Source organism: Solanum pennellii, chromosome 1 (genome assembly GCF_001406875.1).
Source record: "Solanum pennellii chromosome 1, SPENNV200".
In the NCBI taxonomy this organism is placed as follows: Eukaryota; Viridiplantae; Streptophyta; class Magnoliopsida; order Solanales; family Solanaceae; genus Solanum; species Solanum pennellii.
This window is the reverse complement of record NC_028637.1, coordinates 105823233-105845332: the sequence shown is the minus strand read 5'-3', so window position 1 is coordinate 105845332 and position 22100 is coordinate 105823233. Positions and strand designations below refer to the sequence as shown.

General features: G+C 31.1%; 1 long non-coding RNA gene across 31 annotated transcripts in view; it reads right to left on the bottom strand.

The window, feature by feature from the left end:
* LOC107008181 overlaps positions 1-21797 on the bottom strand; it is a 24333-nt gene extending 2536 nt beyond the window's left edge. The window contains exons 1-14 of one of the 31 annotated variants that reach the window (XR_003579887.1): positions 21710-21797; positions 20749-20899; positions 19984-20134; positions 19846-19893; positions 19703-19752; positions 18301-18367; positions 18136-18210; positions 17247-18058; positions 16985-17159; positions 16465-16562; positions 14523-14686; positions 13530-14201; positions 13299-13415; positions 12842-13209 (exon numbers count right to left, since the gene is read on the bottom strand). This is a non-coding gene — a long non-coding RNA (uncharacterized LOC107008181). Of the gene's footprint in view, positions 1-12841; positions 13210-13298; positions 13416-13529; positions 14202-14518; positions 14687-16464; positions 16563-16984; positions 17160-17246; positions 18059-18135; positions 18211-18300; positions 18384-18891; positions 18931-19702; positions 19753-19845; positions 19894-19983; positions 20135-20748; positions 20900-21709 lie in introns of those variants that run through there. The other 30 variants (XR_001455233.2, XR_001455234.2, XR_003579886.1 and 27 more) reach the window with 30 other exon arrangements.
* Positions 21798-22100: the final 303 nt, after the last annotated feature.

Here is a 22100-nt window from a genome sequence, read left to right as displayed (position 1 = left end):
AAAATTCCTGAAAAGAAAAGGAAGAAAATGAATTACGTTCATTTAGGAGGAATTCAAATATTGGTCAAATCAACCTTTAAGGAAGGAATAAATTGTCCAATAGTAATAAATTTATCAGACGAAAGATTTATGAACGCAAGAGAATGAAATCTTGGAATAGTAGAAGGAAATTTAGCTTATACTAAGCTTTTATTCACTTACTACCCAAGATATTGTATATCACTAAAAGACGCTGACTTTAATGATGCATTAAGTCTACATTTTCAGATTAAAAGAAATGATCTATTTAAACCAGGTAATCATATAATGAGTATATATTACCAAGCATTATACACAGTTACAAATTCAAATTATGAAAATGTGTATAAAAATAAAGAATCAATTGAAATAGATCAAGAATGTGCAGGAATTGCTAGAATTATTGAAGCAGAAGTTCAACAAGCACAAATTCAAAACGAATATGAAATTAGATTTGGAAAAACAAGTGAAATAGGAAGTACTAGTAATCCTAAGCTTTCATTAGAATACGGAAGAAATACCATTAGAAAAAGTATATCTAATAGGTATTCTATAAAAAACGAACATTCAAATATATTGAAAATAAGAGGAAGAATTTTCAATGGATTAGAATGGAAAAATCAGGAAATACTGATACAAACAGGAGCAACTGCTAATCACATTAAAAAATATCTTATAAATGGATTAACAGTTTACGAAGGAGAACAATATGTATACAAAACCTTTGAAGGTAATAACTTTAGTTGTAAAAACATGGTAGATTACCTATACAACTAGACACAATAATAATAACAGTTCCCTGTTATATCATAAGTCATGAAAGTAATCAAGAAATAATTTTAGGAAATTTGTTTCTAAATGATTTAGAAGACTATAACATCGGAAAAGATGAAATAGAGATGATATATAAAAATGAAACTTGTTTCTTATCAAAAATATAAATGCCGAAAGAAACGATTTTTAAAGTTTCAGTTTTTATAGAAATAACAATATATGATACAAAATTGACAACTTGTTGTCAAATAGATAATGGATCAGAAGCAAGTCTAGCAAAGTCTTTTTTAATAAAAGATTGGGATTTAAATAAAAATAATATCTCTATGATAGGAATCACAGGAGATAAAGAAAAATTAACAAAATCAAAAGAAAAAGTAGAAATAATTTTAGGATCAAAAATTGTTTCTATAAACAAATTGTTTGTTTGCTTATGATAAACTGGAAACAGATTTATTAAGGAAATGATTTTATACAATAATTTCAGAATTATCAACAAACATTGTATATGATAAATCTGAAAACACCTTGTGGACATTACATCAAAGTTCCAAGAATACAAAATGTTTATAATCTAGAAAAACATAAAGATAAATATGAAAGAAAATACTTAGACAGATTAAGAAGAATTACTTGTAAATGTCTTAATTTAGAAAAAATTAAGGAAAATTTACAGAAATCATATGGTGAAAATCCATTAGAAAAATGGGAACAAAGCCATGAAAAAGCAAGTTTAGTACTAAAAGATTCAAACATAATAATTAGGGTAAAACCTATGTTATATAACGAAGAAGATAAATTGGAATTTAAAGTCCAAATTAATGAGTTACTAAAATTAAAACTCATAAGAATGAGTAAAAGTCCTCATAGTAGTCCAGCATTCTTAGTAAGAAATCATGCTGAATTAAAAAGAGGAAAGGCAAGAATGGTAATAAACTATAAAGAATTAAATAAAATTGTTTATTTGATGGATATTTTATTCCAAATAAGAACAATTTAATTAACCTTGCAAAAGGAAAAACTTATTTTTCAAAATTTGACTGTAAAAGTGGATAAAAGAAAATTCAGTTAAATTAACTGCATTTAGTACTCCTAATGGACATTACGAGTGGTTAGTAATGCCTTTTGGATTAAAAAACGCACCACAAATATTCCAAAGAAGAATGGATAAAATCTTCTCAGAAGATAACTATTTGATAGTTTACATTGATGATGTATTAATATGTTCTAAAACATACGAAGACCATTTAAAACATTTGAAAGAATTTTCAGAAAAATGTTTAAAAAATGGAATAATCCTAACTCAAAAAAAGGCTGAGATAAATAAAAATGAAATAGAATTTTTAGAAATGATAATATCAAAAAATGGAATAGAACTCCAAGCACATATTACTAAAAAGATCATAGAATTTCTTGATAAACTTACAACAAAACAAGAAATTCAGAAATTTCTAGGTTGTTTAAACTATGCAGGAGAATTTATACAGGATTTAGCAAAGAAGAGAAATTTACTTCAAAAGTTAATAAGAAAATCCAATAGACTTGGTTGGATGGAAGAACACACAAAATGTGTAAAAAAATTAAAATAAGAATGTGCAAAATTGCCTAAGTTAAGGCTACCTGATGAAAATGATAATCTAATATTACAAACGGATGCATCAGATTATCATTGGGGTGCTATTTTGCAAACAGATCTTAATGAAATCTGCAGGTACACAAGTGGTACATTCAGTGACGCAGAAACAAGATATTCCACTAATGAAAAGGAATTATTAGCAATCGTAAAAGGAATTAGAAAGTTTTCTACATTTCTTTTACCAAAACAATTCATTATTAGAACTGATAACACTCAAGTTGCAGGACTAGCAAATAACAGACTGCCTTCTGAACCTCAATACAGAAGACTTCATAGATGGCAAGTTTTATTGTCATTTTACACATTTTCTATAGAACACATAAAAGGAACTGACAATTTTCTTGCAGATTTCCTATCAAGAAACGTCCAATATGGACAATCGGACGAAAATCCTAGTTAACAGGATATATGAAAGAATGAAAAAGGTGGATGAATCCATCGACGAAAAAGGACAAAAATTGTTCAAAATAAGAGATGAACTCTCAAAATTATCAGAACAATCTCGAATGCTGCAGTTCGAAATAAACCAACTTGGCACTGAGCAAGCTGAAAACATGAGAGAATTTTTACTTCTCTGTGAACACTTGGACTCACGTCCAACTCAGAATTCAAATCTGAAAGAGAATATCATTCTCAACAAGGTGGCAGGAGATGTCCCACCAGCACCTAGTGCAAAAAACATCTCGACGGTACGCACGGATATGCCATCTTCGTCCAAAAAGGATGCAGGAGAAAGCCGAGCAAATGAAGCTTCAAGCTCATCATCAGTTAAGACTGAAAAAATATCTGGAAACCCAGAAAATAAAACTAACCCAGATTTCTGGAGCAAAATTTTTTTCTTCTTTACAGGGAAAACAACATCCGAAGGAAGAAGAGTATTTAAAATTCACTAAATACATTTACAATCTCCCGGAACACAGCGGAGAAACTTATGGAGATTTGGGAACTACTAGTTTATTTCCTAGAATTTCCATATTCCCAAATGGAATTCCGAGCTTTACAGCTCAATTATTTGAGTTCGGATTTTTAGATCGAGTTTACACAAGTCCAGACCTCAAAGAATTATCACAACTACCATCCAGATTGTTCAATGCAATCAAGAATTACAGCCAAGGCGATGGAGGAGTATAATGTAGATTCTATAGTATAGCAATGGAATGTCAGGACTCTCAGGCATATTATCCAACTCTCAACTACATATCTGTTGAGAAAATAAAAGATTTCAACGTTAAGCCTACGGGAGTTGATAAAAAACTTCCTTTTCTTAACAAAAAATGGATACAGACCAGAAGAGCGTTAGGAATAAAAGCCCTGTATGCTATTCTAAACAGATTTTACCGAGATAATTTCCAGGTAATTGATCAAGATTCTGACTGGGTTTTAATCACTAAAGGAAATTCAAAGTCAGAAATACTTAAGGAAAGGATCCTTGATATTGAGCTCCATAGATTGGGTGCAACAGAAGAAACTTGGAAGCTAGCATGTAAAATGCTAGAACATGAACATAATCGATGATGAAGATCGATGAAGAAGACAGACGTAAGCACTTACGTAGTCCAACAAAGACGTAAGCACTTACGATTACAAAAGAAAGAAAAAAACAAAATACTTTTCTTTTGAAAAAGAAAAAGAAGATACTCTGTCGGCCACAACAAAAGCAGCAGCCCATGTGAAGAAAGAAAGAGACTTTTGACTCAGACGAGTCAATAATGGAATCTTTAAAGGAGGACCTTTAAAGATAAATAATTGTAAATAAGTCCCTCCTTAGGATCTATAAAAGGAAGGAGATATCATTGTAATAGGCAGAGTCAGTTAGAGTGAGTTTTAGACTAAGAAAAATAAGAGTGAGAAATATTTTAATATGAGTGAGTAAGTTAACTTCTCCCGCTAGGGAAAAGTGTTTTTATTAAATGTTTTACTAAGATAAATACTTATCTTATGTATGTAAATTTGAAATATATGAAATAAAAGCTTGTTTATATATCATTTTTCTCAAACTTGATAAAAAGTCGAAGTGGAAGTTGCGATTTCCAGCCTTTAGGAGGAATAGCGAGAAAAGTAGCCGTAGTTGAGTGAAGAAGGCGAAAAATGCTATTCATGACCGAAGAGGAGAAATGCTGAGGCATTGATAGGACTAATTATCAACAAGAGGAGGAAGGTATAAAAACTATCTTTTATTACATATTTTACAATCTTATATACATGTTATAAGTGATTATCTTGATTAAACATTGATAAAAAACTACTTAGTACCTGTAGGGAATAAATCATATTATAATTCAACAACATGTTCTGCATAAACATATCATGCTATTTGCATAAATAGTATAAATGAAAGATATACAACCACACTTACATAGCGTAAGAAAAAGAGCATGGAAGCATAAAATAGCTTTACATCATATAAAAAAAGCAATTTCCCAAATGGAAAAAGTATATGAACATACTAATTATAGATATGGAAACTTAATTGTTTCAATTTATGAAATGAGAATGTATAAAATACAAGAACAATATGAGTATGAGCATGCTTTACTTATATTAAAAAATCATATGCTTTATACTGCATAATCAAATGATTGCTTGCAAATTTAGAATAATTTCTTGCATTTGCATTTTACCCTGTTAAGATAACAGCACCAAAATGCAAATGCAAGAAATTATTCTAAATTTGCAAGCAATCATTTGATTATGCATTATAAAGCATATGATTTTTTAATATAAGTAAAGCATGCTCATACTCATATAGTTCTTGTATTTTATACATTCTCATTTCATAAATTGAAACAATTAAGTTTCCATATCTATAATTAGTATGTTCATATACTTTTCCATTTGGGAAATTGCTTTTTTTATATGATGTAAAGTTATTATATGCTTCCATGCTCTTTTTCTTACGCTATGTAAGTGTGGTTGTATATCTTTCATTTTATACTATTTATGCAAATAGCATGATATGTTTATGCAGAACATGTTGTTGAATTATAATATGATTTATTCCCTACAGGTACTAAGTAGTTTTTTATCAATGTTTAATCAAGATAATCAATTATAACATGTATATAAGATTGTAAAATATGTAATAAAAGATAGTTTTTATACCTTCCTCCTCTTGTTGATAATTAGTCCTATCAATGCCTCAGCATTTCTCCTCTTCGGCCATGAATAGCATTTTTTGCCTTCTTCACTCAACTACGGCTACTTTTCTCGCTATTCCTCCTAAAGGCTGGAAATCGCAACTTTCACTTCGACTTTTTATCAAGTTTGAGAAAAATGATATATAAACAAACTTTTATTTCATATATTTCAAACTTACATACATAATATAACATTTAATAAAAACACTTTTCCCTAGCGGGAGAAGCTAACTTACTCACTCATATTAAAATATTTCTCACTCTTATTTTTCTTACTCTAAAACTCACTCCAACTGACTCTGCCTATTACAAAGATTTCTCTCCCCTCTTATAGATCCTAAGGAGGGACTTATTTACAATTATTTATCTTTAAAGGTCCTCCTTTAAAGATTCCATTATTGACTCGTCTGAGTCAAAAGTCTCTCTCTTTTTTCACATGGGCTGCTGCTTTTGTTGTGGCCGACAGAGCATCTTCTTTTTCAAAAGAAAAGTATTTTGTCTTCTTCTTCTTCTGACAGAGCATCTTCTTTTTCTTTATCAAAAGAAAAGTATTTTGTTCTTTTCTTTCTTTTGTAATCGTAAGTGCTTACGTCTTTGTTGGACTACGTAAGTGCTTACGTCTGTCTTCTTCATCGATCTTCATCATCGATTATGTTCATGTTCTAGCATTTTATATGCTAGCTTCCAAGTTTCCTCTGTTGCACCCAATCTATGGAGCTCAATATCAAGGATCCTTTCCTTAAGTATTTCTGACTTTGAATTTCCTTTAGTGATTAAAACCCAGTCAGAATCTTGATCAATTACCTTGAAATTATCTCGGTAAAATCTGCTTAGAATAGCATACAGGGCTTTTATCCCTAACGCTCTTCTGGTTTGTATCCACTTTTTGTTAAGAAAAGGAAGTTTTTTATCAACTCCCGTAGCCTTAACGTTGAAATCTTTTATTTTCTCAACAGATATGTAGTTGAGAGTTGGATAATATGCCTGAGAGTCTTGACATTCCATTGCTATACTATAGAATCTACAGTATACTCCTCCATCGCCTTGGCTGTAATTTTTGATTGCATTGAACAATCAGGATGGTAGTTGTGACAATTCTTTGAGGTCTGGACTTGTGTAAACTCGATCCAAAAATCCGAACTCAAATAATTGAGCTGTAAAGCTCGGAATTCCATTTGGGAATATGGAAATTCTAGGAAATAAACTGGTAGTTCCCAAAACTCCATAAGTTTCTCCGCTGTGTTCCGGGAGATTGTAAATGTATTTAGTGAATTTTAAATACTCTTCTTCCTTAGGATGTTGTTTTCCCTGTAAAGAAGAAAAAAATTTTGTTCCAGAAGAATCTGGGTTAGTCTTATTTTCTGGGTTTCCAGATTTTTTTTCAGTCTTAACTGATGATGAGCTTGAAGCTTCATTTGCTAGACTTTCTCTTACATCCTTTTTGGACGAAGATGGCATATCCTTGCGTACCGTCGAGATGTTTTTTGCACTAGGTGCTGGTGGGACATCTCCTGCCACCTTGTTGAGAATGATATTCTCTTTCAGATTTGAATTCTGAGTTGGACGTGAGTCCAAGTGTTCACAGAGAAGTAAAAATTCTCTCATGTTTTCAGCTTGATCAGTGCCAAGTTGGTTTATTTCGAACTGCAGCATTCGAGATTGTTCTGATAGTTTTGAGAGTTCATCTCTTATTTTGAACAATTTTTGTCCTTTCTCGTCGATGGATTCATCCACCTTTTTCATTCTTTCATATATCCTATTAACTAGGATTTTCGTCTGATTGTCCATATTGGACGTTTCTTGATAGGAAATCTGCAAGAAAATTGTCAGTTCCTTTTATGTGTTCTATAGAAAATGTGTAAAATGACAATAAAACTTGCCATCTATGAAGTCTCCTGTATTGAGGTTCAGAAGGCAATCTGTTATTTATTAGTCCTGCAACTTGAGTGTTATCAGTTCTAATAATGAATTGTTTTGGTAAAAGAAATGTAGAAAACTTTCTAATTCCTTTTACGATTGCTAATAATTCCTTTTCGTTAGTGGAATATCTTGTTTCTGCGTCATTGAATGTACCACTTGTGTACCTGCAGATTTCATTAAGATCTGTTTGCAAAATAGCACCCCAAAGATAATCTGATGCATCTGTTTGTAATATTAGATTATCATTTTCATCAGGTAGCCTTAACTTAGGCAATTTTGCACATTCTTCTTTTAAATTTTTTACACATTTTGTGTGTTCTTCTGTCCAACCAAGTCTATTGGATTTTCTTATTAATTTTTGAAGTAAATTTCTTTTCTTTGCTAAATCCTGTATAAATTCTCCTGCGTAGTTTAAACAACCTAGAAATTTTTGAATTTCTTGTTTTGTTGTAAGTTTATCAGGAAAATCTATGATTTTTTTAGCAATATGTGCTTGGAGTTCTATTCCATTTTTTTTGATATTATCATTCCTAAAAATTCTATTTCATTTTTATTTATTTCAGCCTTTTTTTGACTTAAGATTATTCCATTTTTTAAACATTTTTCTGAAAATTTTTTCAAATGTTTTAAATGGTCTTCATATGTTTTAGAACATATTAATATATCATCAATGTAAACTATCAAATAGTTATCTTCTGAGAAGATTTTATCCATTCTTCTTTGGAATATTTGTGGTGCGTTTTTTAATCCAAAAGGCATTACTAACCACTCGTAATGTCCGTTAGGAGTACTAAATGCAGTTAACTTAACTGAATTTTCTTCTAATTTTATTTGCCAAAATCCACTTTTACAGTCAAATTTTGAAAAATAAGTTTTTCCTTTTGCAAGGTTAATTAAATTGTTTTTATTTGGAATAAAATATCCATCAAATAAACAATTTTTATTTAATTCTTTATAGTTTATTACCATTCTTGCCTTTCCTCTTTTTAATTCAGCATGATTTCTTACTAAGAATGCTGGACTACTATGAGGACTTTTACTCATTCTTATGAGTTTTAATTTTAGTAACTCATTAATTTGGACTTTAAATTCCAATTTATCTTCTTCATTATATAACATAGGTTTTACCCTAATTATTATGTTTGGATCTTTTAGTACTAAACTTGCTCTTTCATGGCTTTGTTCCCATTTTTCTAATGGATTTTCTCCATATGATTTCTGTAAATTTTCTTTAATTTTTTCCAAATTAAGACATTTACAAGTAATTTTTCTTAAATTATCTAAATATTTTCTTTTATATTTATCTTTATCTTTTTCAAGATTATAAACATTTTGTATTCTCGGGACTTTAATGTAATGTCCACAAGGTGTTTTCAGATTTATCATATATAATGTTTGTTGATAATTCTGAAATTGTTGTATGAAATCATTTCCTAATAATAAATCTGTTTCCAGTTTATCATAAGCAAACAATTTGTTTATAGAAACAATTTTTGATCCTAAAATTATTTCTACCTTTTCTTTAGACTTTGTTAATTTTTCTTTATCTCCTGTGATTCCTATCATAGAGATGTTATTTTTATTTAAGTCCCAATCTTTTATTAAAAAAGATTTTGCTAGACTTGCTTCTGATCCATTATCTATTTGACAACAAGTTGTCAATTTTGTATCATATATTGTTATTTCTATAAAAACTGAAACCTTAAAAATCGTTTCTTTCGGCATTTATATTTTCGATAAGAAACAAGTTTCATTTTTATATATCATTTCTATTCCATCTTTTCCGATGTTATAGTCATCTAAATCATTTAGAAATAAATTTCCTAGAATTATTTCTTGATTACTTTCATGACCTATAATATAACAGGGGACTGTTATTCTTATTGTGTCTAGTTGTATAGGTAAATCTACCATGTTTTTACAACTAAAGTTATTACCTTCAAAGGTTTTGTATACATATTGTTTTCCTTCGTAAACTGTTAATCCATTTATAAGATATTCTTTAATGTGATTAGCAGTTGCTCCTGTTTGTATCAGTATTTCCTGATTTTTCCATTCTAATCCATTGAAAATTCTTCCTCTTATTTTCAATATATTTGAATGTTCGTTTTTTATAAAATACCTATTAGATATACTTTTTCTAATGGTATTTCTTCCGTATTCTAATGAAAGCCTAGGATTACTAGTACTTCCTATTTCATGTGTTTTTCCAAATCGAATTTCATATTCGTCTGGAATTTGTGCTTGTTGAATTTCTGCTTCAATAATTCTAGCAATTCCTGCGCATTCTTGATCTATTTCAATAGATTCTTTGTTTTTATACACATTTCCATAATTTGAATTAGTAACTGTGTATAATGCCTGGTAATATATACTCATAATATGATTACCTGGTTTGAATAGATCATTCCTTTTGATCTGAAAATGTAGACTTAATGCATCATTAAAATCAGCGTCTTTTAGTGATATACAATATCTTGGGTAGTAAGTGAATAAAAGCTTAGTATAAGCTAAATTTCCTTCTACTATTCCAAGATTTCCTTCTCTTGCGTTCATAAATCTTTCGTCTGATAAATTTATTACTATTGGACAATTTATTCCTTCCTTAAAGGTTGATTTGACCAATATTTGAATTCCTCCTAAATGAACGTAATTCATTTTCTTTCTTTTCTTTTCAGGAATTTTTCTTAAGATTTGATTTATCATTGATTTTGTTAATAAGTTTAACTTATGTTTTCCTGTGGTTTGGGTTATTTCTATTACCTTTTCTACTTCTTGGTATTCATGATAAGAGATTTTATCTCTTGTGAAGATTCTTTGCATTCTGCTTAATAAGTTATCTTCTATTTTAAGATTTAATTTTAATCCTTGGATTTTCTTAAATGTTTCTCCATCGAAAGTTGCTTTTAAAGCATAACCATGGTGATCTTCTTCTGTATCTAATATTTGTACAGAATCTTCTTTTTCTAGAATTTCTTTATTCATTTAATCAGACTCTTCTGAACTAGTCGAATATTCTTCATAAATTTCTTCAAAGAAATCATCACTTCCTATAGATTTTATAGACTCTAAGTCCGAATCTATTTCTAATCTATCAATTTTTGAGATTTTTACTCTTTTCTTGTTACATTCATAACTTTTGTGTACTTCTTCTCCACAATTGTAACATTTACATTTACTTTTAGTTTTTACAAATTCTCTTTTCTTTTTATAATACCTTTTCTTTGGTATGTATCTTTGTTTAGTAAAATTTTTCTTTTTAACTAATCCTTTTTTGAGATGTTTTTTCCTTTTAATGGGTCTTATCATCACACCCCCATTGTGTAGATGCTTGTGTATCTTTACAATAGATTTGTGTATTAATTCTTTTAGCTTTTCTTTGCATATTATGTGACATACATAATTGCCCTAATATATTATTTAGGAAACTTATTCTTTGACCAAGAGTGTCTCCTTTAATATTTCCTTTTTCATATTCTTCTCTAAAATATTTGGCCCAAAAGCCTGGTAATTTTTTATAGTATTTTTCCAAATAAGGCATCATTTCTCTACCACTATCAAATATCTTATAGTAATATTCTTCGAATTCACAAGTAAATTCTCGAATATAACTCATTTTACATATCTGTAATTTTTCTAACTTTTCTTTTGCTAAATTTTTTATTATTTCTTTGTTTTCTTTTTCATTTCCTTGTCCTCCAAAGAATTCATTTGTAATATATTGCTTCAGGTTATTTATACCTTCTTGTAAAGAATTTTTTAATCCTTCTAAGGTATCATTTTTAATTATATTTTCAGCATCTTCTGTTAATCCTGAAAACCAATCATTTACCTTTCCTGTAAAGGTATTTATCATTATGAAGTATTTTTCTTCATCTGTATGATTTCCTTTTCCTAATAGGAAATACATTAACATATTTTGAGACCAAAGGTCTAGGCTATTTTCTGAATTCCTTTTACATTCTAAATCTAAGAATTGTATGCTAATATCTCCTGTTGGTAGTCTATTAGGCATAAATCTTATTTTATCATTATCATGATAATTTTTTGAAAATTCATTATTCCTTTTAGTTTTATTGGTAAAATTTTTATTTTCATTTTCTGGCTCTTGCCATTCATTTTTCATCGAAGTTGAAGCTTTAAATTTTCCTTGAGGTCCTTCTGTTTCTCCTCTATTCATGAATATTTTCTTTTCTTCAAGACTTAGGTCTTCTAAAGAATAAACTAATTCATCTAATTCATTCATCATTATTTTGTTCTTTATCTTGATTTATTTCATTATTATGATTTATTTCTAAATCATTTTCATTTTCTAGACATAGTTCTTTTTGTTTTTGTTTTTCAAGGAATCTCTGAATTAATATTTCATACTTCCTTTTTGATAAGTATTTTCACTTGTTGATTTTTTATTTAATAATTCTTTTATATAATTTTGACTTATTCTTTTGTCAATTTTTTCTGTTTTTTCAATAAAATTTGTTATTCTTCCTGGAATATTTTCTTTAATGTATTTTATTTCTATTTCTATCATTCTTAATCTTAATGATATTTGTTTATTACTCTCTATGAGGTCTTTTAGTAAGTCAGATAATTCTTTTAAACCCATTAATCTGAATAATACCAATCTAATGTATCACATAAATCATTATCATAAAAATTACTATAGAAATTACTATATTGAATATTATATTTTTCTTCTTCTCTTTTATTATGTAACATGATTATGTTAACAATTTTTCTTTTTAGATCTTCATCTAAATTTTTTATTACTTGTAATATTGTTACCAGTGTTTCTGTTTCTATATACCATTTTGGTTTTAAGTCCATTTTTAAGTCCATTTAGTTCGAACTAAGCTCTGATACCATTTTTTAGGTGCTGTTATCTTAACAGGGTAAAATGCAAATGCAAGAAATTATTCTAAATTTGCAAGCAATCATTTGATTATGCATTATAAAGCATATGATTTTTTAATATAAGTAAAGCATGCTTATACTCATATTGTTCTTGTATTTTATACATTCTCATTTCATAAATTGAAACAATTAAGTTTCCATATCTATAATTAGTATGTTCATATACTTTTTCCATTTGGGAAATTGCTTTTTTTATATGATGTAAAGCTATTTTATGCTTCCATGCTCTTTTTCTTACGCTATGTAAGTGTGGTTGTATATCTTTCATTTTATACTATTTATGCAAATAGCATGATATGATTATGCAGAACATGTTGTTGAATTATAATATGATTTATTCCCTACAGGTACTAAGTAGTTTTTTATCAATGCTTAATCAAGATAATCACTTATAACATGTATATAAGATTGTAAAATATGTAATAAAAGATAGTTTTTATACCTTCCTCCTCTTGGCATCTCAGGCCGAGTAACTACCAATGCAGCTAAGCATTTGGCAGCAGCTCTTCTAACCTTCCAAGTTCCAACTGAAATTTTCATCATCCGTGTATTCCTCAGCACTCTCACTACAACAAAACTTACAACTAATTTGATTAGTAAGAAGTCTGCAATGTATAATCCTAATGGGTCTTAGCAAGCTCCAGAGCATAAGTGAACATTTTTCCTCGAGAATTTCTTCATCAATATCTTCCTCCATATTGTCAGTGAAGTTGGGAGATCATAGCTGACACATACCAGGATGAGATGCAAAATTTCATCTCAGTAGGAAGAAAAATCCCCGGGACACCTTAGCAAAAAGCTCTCAAGCACCTGAAAATAAAAACACTTCAAAACCAAGGCTGCATCCACGGGGGGTAAATAAGAACAGAGAAAAAAAAGATAATCAATTAACATAACACCTGCATACTATCTTCACAAAGCTCCTTATCATTTTCAGATGCACTTGTACAGTTATTATAATTAGCAATGAAATTGTCTCTCCGAGGTGAGGACAAAAACAATAGACGACAGCAGATCTGGAACCACAATTTGACAGCTTAGTAAAGATAAGTCAAAAAAATAAATGGATAGTAAAAGAGGAGAAGTCTCCAAAAGGAAGCACACCATCTCAGAAAGAAAAAATAGAGGACCTTAAATGGAAAAGGGAGAGTCAGGAGTCAGCATGCATGTGTTAGTTTGACACCTTAGTCTTTTTTATTTCACATTAAATACTCAACTGCAGCAGAGAGCACCCAAACAAAAGTCCTTCAGCCCTCTTTTGTTTCACTTGATACAAGTAAGCAGTTCTAAAACTAAACAACAGGGTGACCAGGCCAAATAACCATAGTCTGTGTACTAAACGTACTTCACTTTTATCCTCCTATGTACATCTCCAGAACACGAGACGCAAAAGAATAAATTTCAACATTTTGACTTGTTTCCCTTGTCTTCCTCTGTCTGCTTTTCCAGTTATCAAAATAATGCCAAATGATGACCTGGCTTCTTTTCCCTTTCAACTATGTCACGCTTTCCCTAGGGTGAAGAATATTGGATATGCAATCTGCTAATTGAGTCCTTGCTATACCAACTGTTTGAGAAAAGTAAATTGTCCTGGGGCATTTGTCTAAAGTTAACAACACAAACAAGTATATCAAATTACGTGACAATTGAAAGGACAAAATGCAGGCATCAATTATAATTTAGGATATGCTTCTACTTTAAGGCCCCAATAATCTGAATGTTAGTTCGCATCATCTCTGATTTTGAGCTCTTGTTGCTCAAAAGGCGAATAACTTCAACTGTAGCCCTCCCCAGCAAATCATCTGACAATTTCGAAGACAGAGATACGGTACAGGAAAAAGATTAAACTGAATTTACTGCAGGAAAAGTTGAAAGCTTGGCGACCAGTCCAACAGTACATGACAGTCTAAGAAATCTTATTAACACATGTTTCCATGTCTGAAAGGGAAATTGTTGTTACCATCTCCAAAAGCATCTATGTCTAAGCATCAAAGCAACACTGGTTTAACTTGATACACTCTTCATTCAAATTATAAAGCACATACAATACAGAGAAGCTGATAACAAGGTTACCTATACATTCTCCTTACTTTATCAAAAAAAAAAAAAACAAGGTTACCTACACATGAAATGCTCTTCTTCCCGACACTAGCTTGATTGAAACTCAGTTGGGGCAATAATGAAGTTAACAATGAGTCATGGTCAGTCTCCATCAAATTCCCATACTTGTGAAGAACATGACATAGTATGTCAAGACATTCATTCACCTAATCTCAGTGCTCATTTTCTGGAAAGGAGACAACAATAGAGAAACATATAAAAAGAAAAAGCAACTAAGCATATGTGCATTAGAAAAAAAACATTGTAAAAGAGTGTTTGAGTTCCCCAAATAGAAGGCTGATAAGAATTATATACAGAAAAATGACAGCATCGCTTCTTAGTACAAATTGTGCACGCATTGACAATACACCTACAATCTTGCCTAATATTCATGAACAGCATAACACATTCTTCATTTGGAATGATGGAAGAATATTTTATTTCATAAGAAATAGCATTGAACAAAAAGACTTGAAGCAATTAAACAACCAAATATGCATGCAGGAAGACACTTGCAGATATCTTGTACATTGAATGAATGATGGTACCCTATCTATACATGAAGTCCCTTCATGTATAGATGATTGGGTGGAGTTCATAGAAAACCATCTCTATTTGCAGGTTTTTCTACTTTTTGGTATACTTCTATATTAGCACTTTTTTAGCCTAACATGAATAAAATTTACTGCATTACCAAAAAAAATCTTAATCTTAATCTTTAGTTAGAGACAAAATTAGGCTATATTGAGTCGTCAAACACCGACATATGCTCACATGTAAAGAACAATTTATGGATCAAAACCTTTTGTTTATTTTTTCCTTTGTCTCGAAGGAACAAGTAAATGATAATACTTTTCGGAGGCAAATAATTCATTTCAACTTTCTTATGTTGTCCTGCACCCAATGGTTTTGGCCTAGTAGTCAGTAAAGTGCAAGGACAGTCAAGAGATCTTGGGTTTAAATTTCATTGGAGGGGGGAAAAATAGTAGTTGGTTTCTTCTCATTTGTCTAAGCCTTGGGAGTACTTAACTCGTTACCTGGTGTTGGTCGGAGGTCCGATACCCATCGGAATAGTCGAGGTGCGTATGAGATGGCTCACATACCATTGCTATAAAAAAAAAAAAACCAAGCCGTCCTACATAAAAAGTTGCAAAAGTTCCTTCCTATATCCTCCTTTCACCTACTATTCAATAGTTTAGGTCACATCAATTGCCTAGACCTATCTACTTATTACTGCAGTTAATTCAGACGGCAATTGGTTGCTTGATGAGGAATATACCACCGGGACTAAAAATGATAAGAACAAATTGAGTGAGGAACAAGAAATTTCGAACAGAAAGTCTCAAGATCAGAGAGGACAAATCAAAACCAATCATAGGGATGTATTTGTTGTAATCTCTCCATGCACCATATAGTTAAACAAGATCATCTAGAGCAGCAAATTTGAACGATCCTGTCTCATCAAAGAGAAGGTAATTTCTACATCACCAATTGAAAGACAGGTATCCATGCAGTTCACAAATTCAGGATACAGATATGTTACTCAAACAAGGTTAGAGGGTTGAAGAACTACTATTCTATTTGGAGAACTGCAAATTCGCTAAGTTTCAATTCACAGTATAATAACTCTAACAAGTGTCTTGCCAACAAGGATGTACTAGTCAAAAAGGAACCAACATCAAAGAAAAAAGAATTTGTTCATCGCAGGTATAGAAGAGCTCTAGGAGTGAGTTACAGATAAAAGAGAAGTCGCACACAATAAAGCTGAATTCTAACTGCTATGACCAATCTACTTATCAACAAAGCATAGGAACATACTGATTATTAATCTTCATATATTTTAGGAAAAATAAAATAATACCATCAACCTCCTAAGCACAGTTGGAGTTCCAAATAGCCAACGAAATCAGGAAAACATGAAACTAGAAACTACACCGCAAAAAGGCGAAATGAGTAGAGACAAACCTGAACAAGCTAATCCTCATCCAGCAAGATAAACTCACTAATACTGGAAATCGCACCACAAATATGTGTCCATCCGCAGTCAGATCATCACTTTCTACCTAGATACAGAAAGCAACGTGACATAAAAGCTTCTGATGCATTTAGTTTTTAGAATTTCACGAGAATAAAGAGTCATGAAATCATTAGATTTACAAGATAGTGATCCGGAAAATAAAACTACACTCAAGTCACAGGGATCTCCTCGCAGATTCCAATAGTGATGAAATCATTAGATTTACAAGATAGTGATCCGGAAAATAAAACTACACTCAAGTCACAGGGATCTCCTCACAGATTCCAATAGTGATGATGTAACTACAGCATTTTATTTAGACCACCAATACTCATGTTAGTTAGAACAGGTACACCGAATCCAGTTGAAGAATGTTGTCATCTGGGAGTAAAAGAATGATAAGTCGAAACATATTACATCACTTGACCTAAATGTGTTAAATGAAATTAATTAAGTTTGAGAGATAACCTTTCTGAAATTGTCTTCTCTACCAACAAAAGCTACACCACTAATAAAAATTATAGCTTTTAGCTATCTCCTAACAGATTCCAATAGTGATGATGTAACTACAGCATCAGTTAGACCACCAACTCTCATGTTAGATAGAACAGGTACTCCGAATCCAGTTGAAGAATCTTGTCATCTGGGAGTAAAAGAATGATAAGTTGAACCATATTATAATACTTAACCTAAATGTGTTTAATGAAATCAATTGAGTTTAACAGATTACCTTTCTGAACTTGTCTTCTCTACTAACAAAAGTTCCAACACAAAAAAGAAAAGAAAATAAATAGCTTTAGCTATCTGCAGATTAGTGTACGGAAAAGTATAACGAGCAGGCAGCATCAAGAGTGAACAGTAATGAGCTATTGAAAAAGGAATCTCCAGATCGTTACAACTTCACATCCTTTGTAGATGATTGCTGCAAGGCACATAGACCAATATTTAACTTGACTTCCCCCTCCCAACATATGTGAGTTTAGCTGAAGAAGTCATGTTTCTTGTTTGTTGAATAGGTAAGTGTCCGACATCTGATTTTCCTTTGCCAAACAATCTTTCCAGTAGAGATTTGTTTTTCACCGTCAACATAATCAAATTGATTCTCAAAAGCACTAAACTATATTACCATCCAAAAAGCAAGGGGTAAGTGCTTTTCCAACAAAACTGTTTGCCTGCAAAAAAAAATTTAAAAAAAAAAGTAGATAAAAGAGGCTTTAATAGATTCAGTATACCTGAATAGTATCGCCACATGGATTCTTCCATGCTCTATTGTCAGGTACACTTACAGTAGGAAGAAGAAATAAAGATAAATGAGCAGGTGAAATTACTGATCTCAGAAAAATGCTTAGAAAGAGGACACATTTGAAGTCCAGGAACTACAAAATATAAGAATTTGTAAACATGTTTACAAGAGTAATAGGCAATTGGAACGAACAGCTGAAATAATTTGCAATCAATACTCACAGTTCCTTCAAGCATCTTCAGCAGCGCCTGTTGGATGCCCTCCATGAATGCATCTCTGCCAATGTTTAGGCTCTCAGCCTAGACAGATGACTGATGAGAACGATTACTTCAAAATCAATTATCCAAATTCATAAAGTAGATAATGGTTTTTTAACCTTTTTGGTTATTTTATCAACTTCATCTATGTAGACAACCCATTGCCGAACTGCTTCTACATTGAAGTTAGCAGCCTGTAGACAAACATGAACACCAAAAATTTATAATTGAATAATTATGCTGCTGATAGTGCAAAAGCAAAACAGAGATTACAGAAGAGGAACCATGTAGTCTGCTTGACAAGGAAATAGGAAGTAAATCTGCTTATCCACGGAAACTATTCAATGCAACCTTCATCAAAAAGAAACTATTCAAATGCAATAATCAGCAGAACACCAAAGGGGCAACCATTTCAACCAGGTTTATTGTTACCGACTTCACAACAATGTGATAATGATAATTCTCCTGTACCTAATCAGATAAAATGAAAATGAAAATTGATTCTTGCACAAATGTGAAATCATTGTGACTACTTTGGAAATCATTACCCTCTATTATCATTCAACGTTCATTCTACTCTAATCCTCCAAATACTGTGCCACAACCAAGCAAATTAACCTCTCTAGAAAAAGCTAAGCTCTGCAGCATTATTCAGAGAATTGAAACTTCTAGTGATACATGAGCTACTCAAATTTTGATTGGTAACGTGGGCTCTTCAACCATTTCAAACCACTGGACCAACTATCCAGCTAGTTCCTTGTTAAACTATTCAAATTTATCAATCACCTCTCTACATTTCTTCAAATCTAAAAAACAGATATGTTAATTGCAGTTCTAGACGCCAGTTTTAAATGTATTTCCTACTACGTGATTACCTTATATTTGCAGCTGCAGTACTCTCCACGTACAACACATTTTCAGNCAGTTCTAGGCGCCAGTTTTAAATGTATTTCCTACTACGTGATTACCTTATATTTGCAGCTGCAGTACTGTCCACGCACAACACATTTTCATTTTTTTTGCAGTAGAATTAAACATCTGCTTCCATATTCCAATTACAAATCATATTTACTCTATTACGTTATACTTTCTGAATGGTCATCAAATGGAAAGTGGAAACACATAAATTGCCTAGAAAAGAACACAAGGTAAGTACTTTTAGGCAACCAGCTAGCGCACATCTACGATGTCAGTAATAACATTGCAAACTGTGATGCTAGAAGAAGCAGTAGATATCTGTTTGCCATCAGTAATGTAAAATGAAATTGCAAAATCACCAAAACATAATCAGAAACAGGAAAAACCCAAAGAAAGCCTTAAAAAAATGAACAAGAGAAGCCATCAAGATTTTTACACAGAGAATGACTGTCCAATGGTATATCAGAAATACTGGAGACAAAAAGTACATTGAAAAGATTGCACAAGGTAAAACAAGTTATATAATGATAGTATCAATATTAAGAACATATTTGAACTTTGTTCAACTTGCGTCTATCTTTTTGCGATATTGCTGGAAACAAGTGAGGAAGAAAAAGGAGTACATATGCAAAAAATANTTAAGAACATAGTTGAACTTTGTGCAACTTGCGTCTATCTTTTTGCGATATTGCTGGAAACAGGAAAACTGATTATTTTACATCATGTTCAATCTTGTATAGTGAAATCACACAATATACTAAGAATCACCTTTTAAAAAACTGAGTACCATTTTGAACTCCCAAAATCACAACTCCGCTCTGAAGTACCATTAATGAAATGCGCTCAACTAAGCAGCGCGGACATGAATAGAATAAAAAAAAAATCAAATGCTATTAAAGCATCATGCATACCTCTCATTTGGATAATACATATTCCACATCCTCGCCAACATAACCAGCCTACAGTTATAAAGAGGGATAAATGCTCATTATTTCAACCATTTTAAAATAGACTAATAAAAGGTAAAATAAACTAAAATTTCGTTTCACCTCCTTGGAGAAGCAGCTTTACTCAAAGATAGTCCACACTTATATGAAACAACTATAGTTAGAAAGCATAGGCCAACACAGCTCAACAGTTTGGCAAGATCAGACCAAAAAAAAAAAATTCAACTGACTGCCACAACCAGACTAATATCTTCTGCAACAAAAAATGTATTTGACAATTTTCTGATCAATACTTAATAAGATGTGGGTCCAGCAATTCGACAAGTAGACTACATTTTATAGATATCAGACCAAACTTTAAGCATTTTGTTATACTTCTATCAAATAAGCTAGTCCAGAACTATTAGCATTCTCTCCCTTTCTACCACTTCGAGACATATTTGAGTTGAAATGATTACAACTTAGGGCCATGTAATTATTGGGGTCGTGATTTTTTTAAATAAATTTTAAGGGCAATTGTGTGCCCGAATATAGGAACCTGATGAGTGCAACAAAAGGAAATAAGGGGAAAGAGGCTATTTTCAGGGGTACCAAGCCAACACATTCATTTTTCAAACATTTCTTCATCCGTCCATTACAACTCATTGATTTTCCGACGCAGTGAAGAGAGGTGATGAGAAATAATAGAAAGTATACTTTATCAAAACAAAAAATAAAACTTATGACCGTTGTCCTGGTTTCTTAGGGTTATGAAAATTGTTAACTCAAAAGTATTCCCTATTCTCAAACACAGTCTGCAGAGAAAAGGAATGATAATTTGCAACAGATATGTTCTATATGTGAAGAAAAATAGGATAATGTGAACACCTTTATTCATTGTAAAGTTACACCTTAGCCAGCCATAATCGATCTTTCTGAATATACTAGAAGTGAAATATTCATCCCTGAATCCCTCAAAAACTACTGTTATATTGGAACAGGCCTCCTCAAAGCTGCAAAGCCCCTCTAGTACTCCATACTAAAACCATATGATGGATCAAATGAAGAGAGAATCATCAACATATTTTGAAGAAAACAAGAGAACATTGTAGACGAAAACACAGATGTATCTTTATTAACATTACGGAACAAAAAATGTAGAGGAGATGGAGAAGTTTTTCAGTTCTATTGGTAAAAATTCATTAGAAAATTGTAAATTCTTGAACATAATAAACCACTAAAGCAAAACAATATCAATTACATTATACAATTTCAGTCAAGAAATATCAAGAAAATCTTGAAATCACAGTATGAAATCCATCAAAAAAAGAAAAAGATAGAAAGCATACTTTAAGTCGAATGCAACAAACAGTGATTATCAATCTTCATATATTTTAGGAAAAAATGAAACAATACCATCCAAATTCCAATCTCATAACAGCAGCATTCAACTCTTGGTATATTTTAAAGAAAAAACAAAAACAATAAATAACCCAGAAATCTATTTGATCTTAACCAAGTACTTCACCATTAAAATTCCACAAACAATTACAACCCTCTAAAAGTAGTGACCAAAACATATAGGTACCATACATTCTTCGATAAAGACGAGACATTATAGAATCTTGATAAAAAAAATCACTAAAAACATGGTAAATTCTTGAACATAGTTAATCACTTAGGCAAAAGAATATCAATTACATCTTGAATGTCAATCAAGAAACATCAGGAAGTCCAATTCTCCAACATAAAACCCTAAAAAAACCTAAGATGCAATCAAACTATCCTAAGAATCCAAGAATACATATGAAAATCACAATGCGAAAATTCATCGAGAGAGAAAGCTTACTTTAATGGCAGAGAGTATTCTTACTTTGCATTATGGGGGAATGGGGGATGGTCTGCTATTTATAAATATTTGAGATTGTAAAGCGTGTGGAATTTACGCTACCTTATGTTTTATTACACTACCTTTTTTACATTATTACCTAATTCATATTTATAACCAAGAAAAAAAAAAGAAATATAGGTAATTAATCATAGCATTTAAAAATTTGTTTTAACTACCCGTTATTGAAAATTGAAGTTGTTAATTATTTACTGTATATTTTTATTTTACCTCAACTGAAAAATTACTATACTAAAATCTTATTAAATCAATATCAGTGAAATTGACAATTTCTCTGAAATAATTCTTTTATCAGTCTCAACTTGGGCAGTAATAGGAAAAAAATCACTCA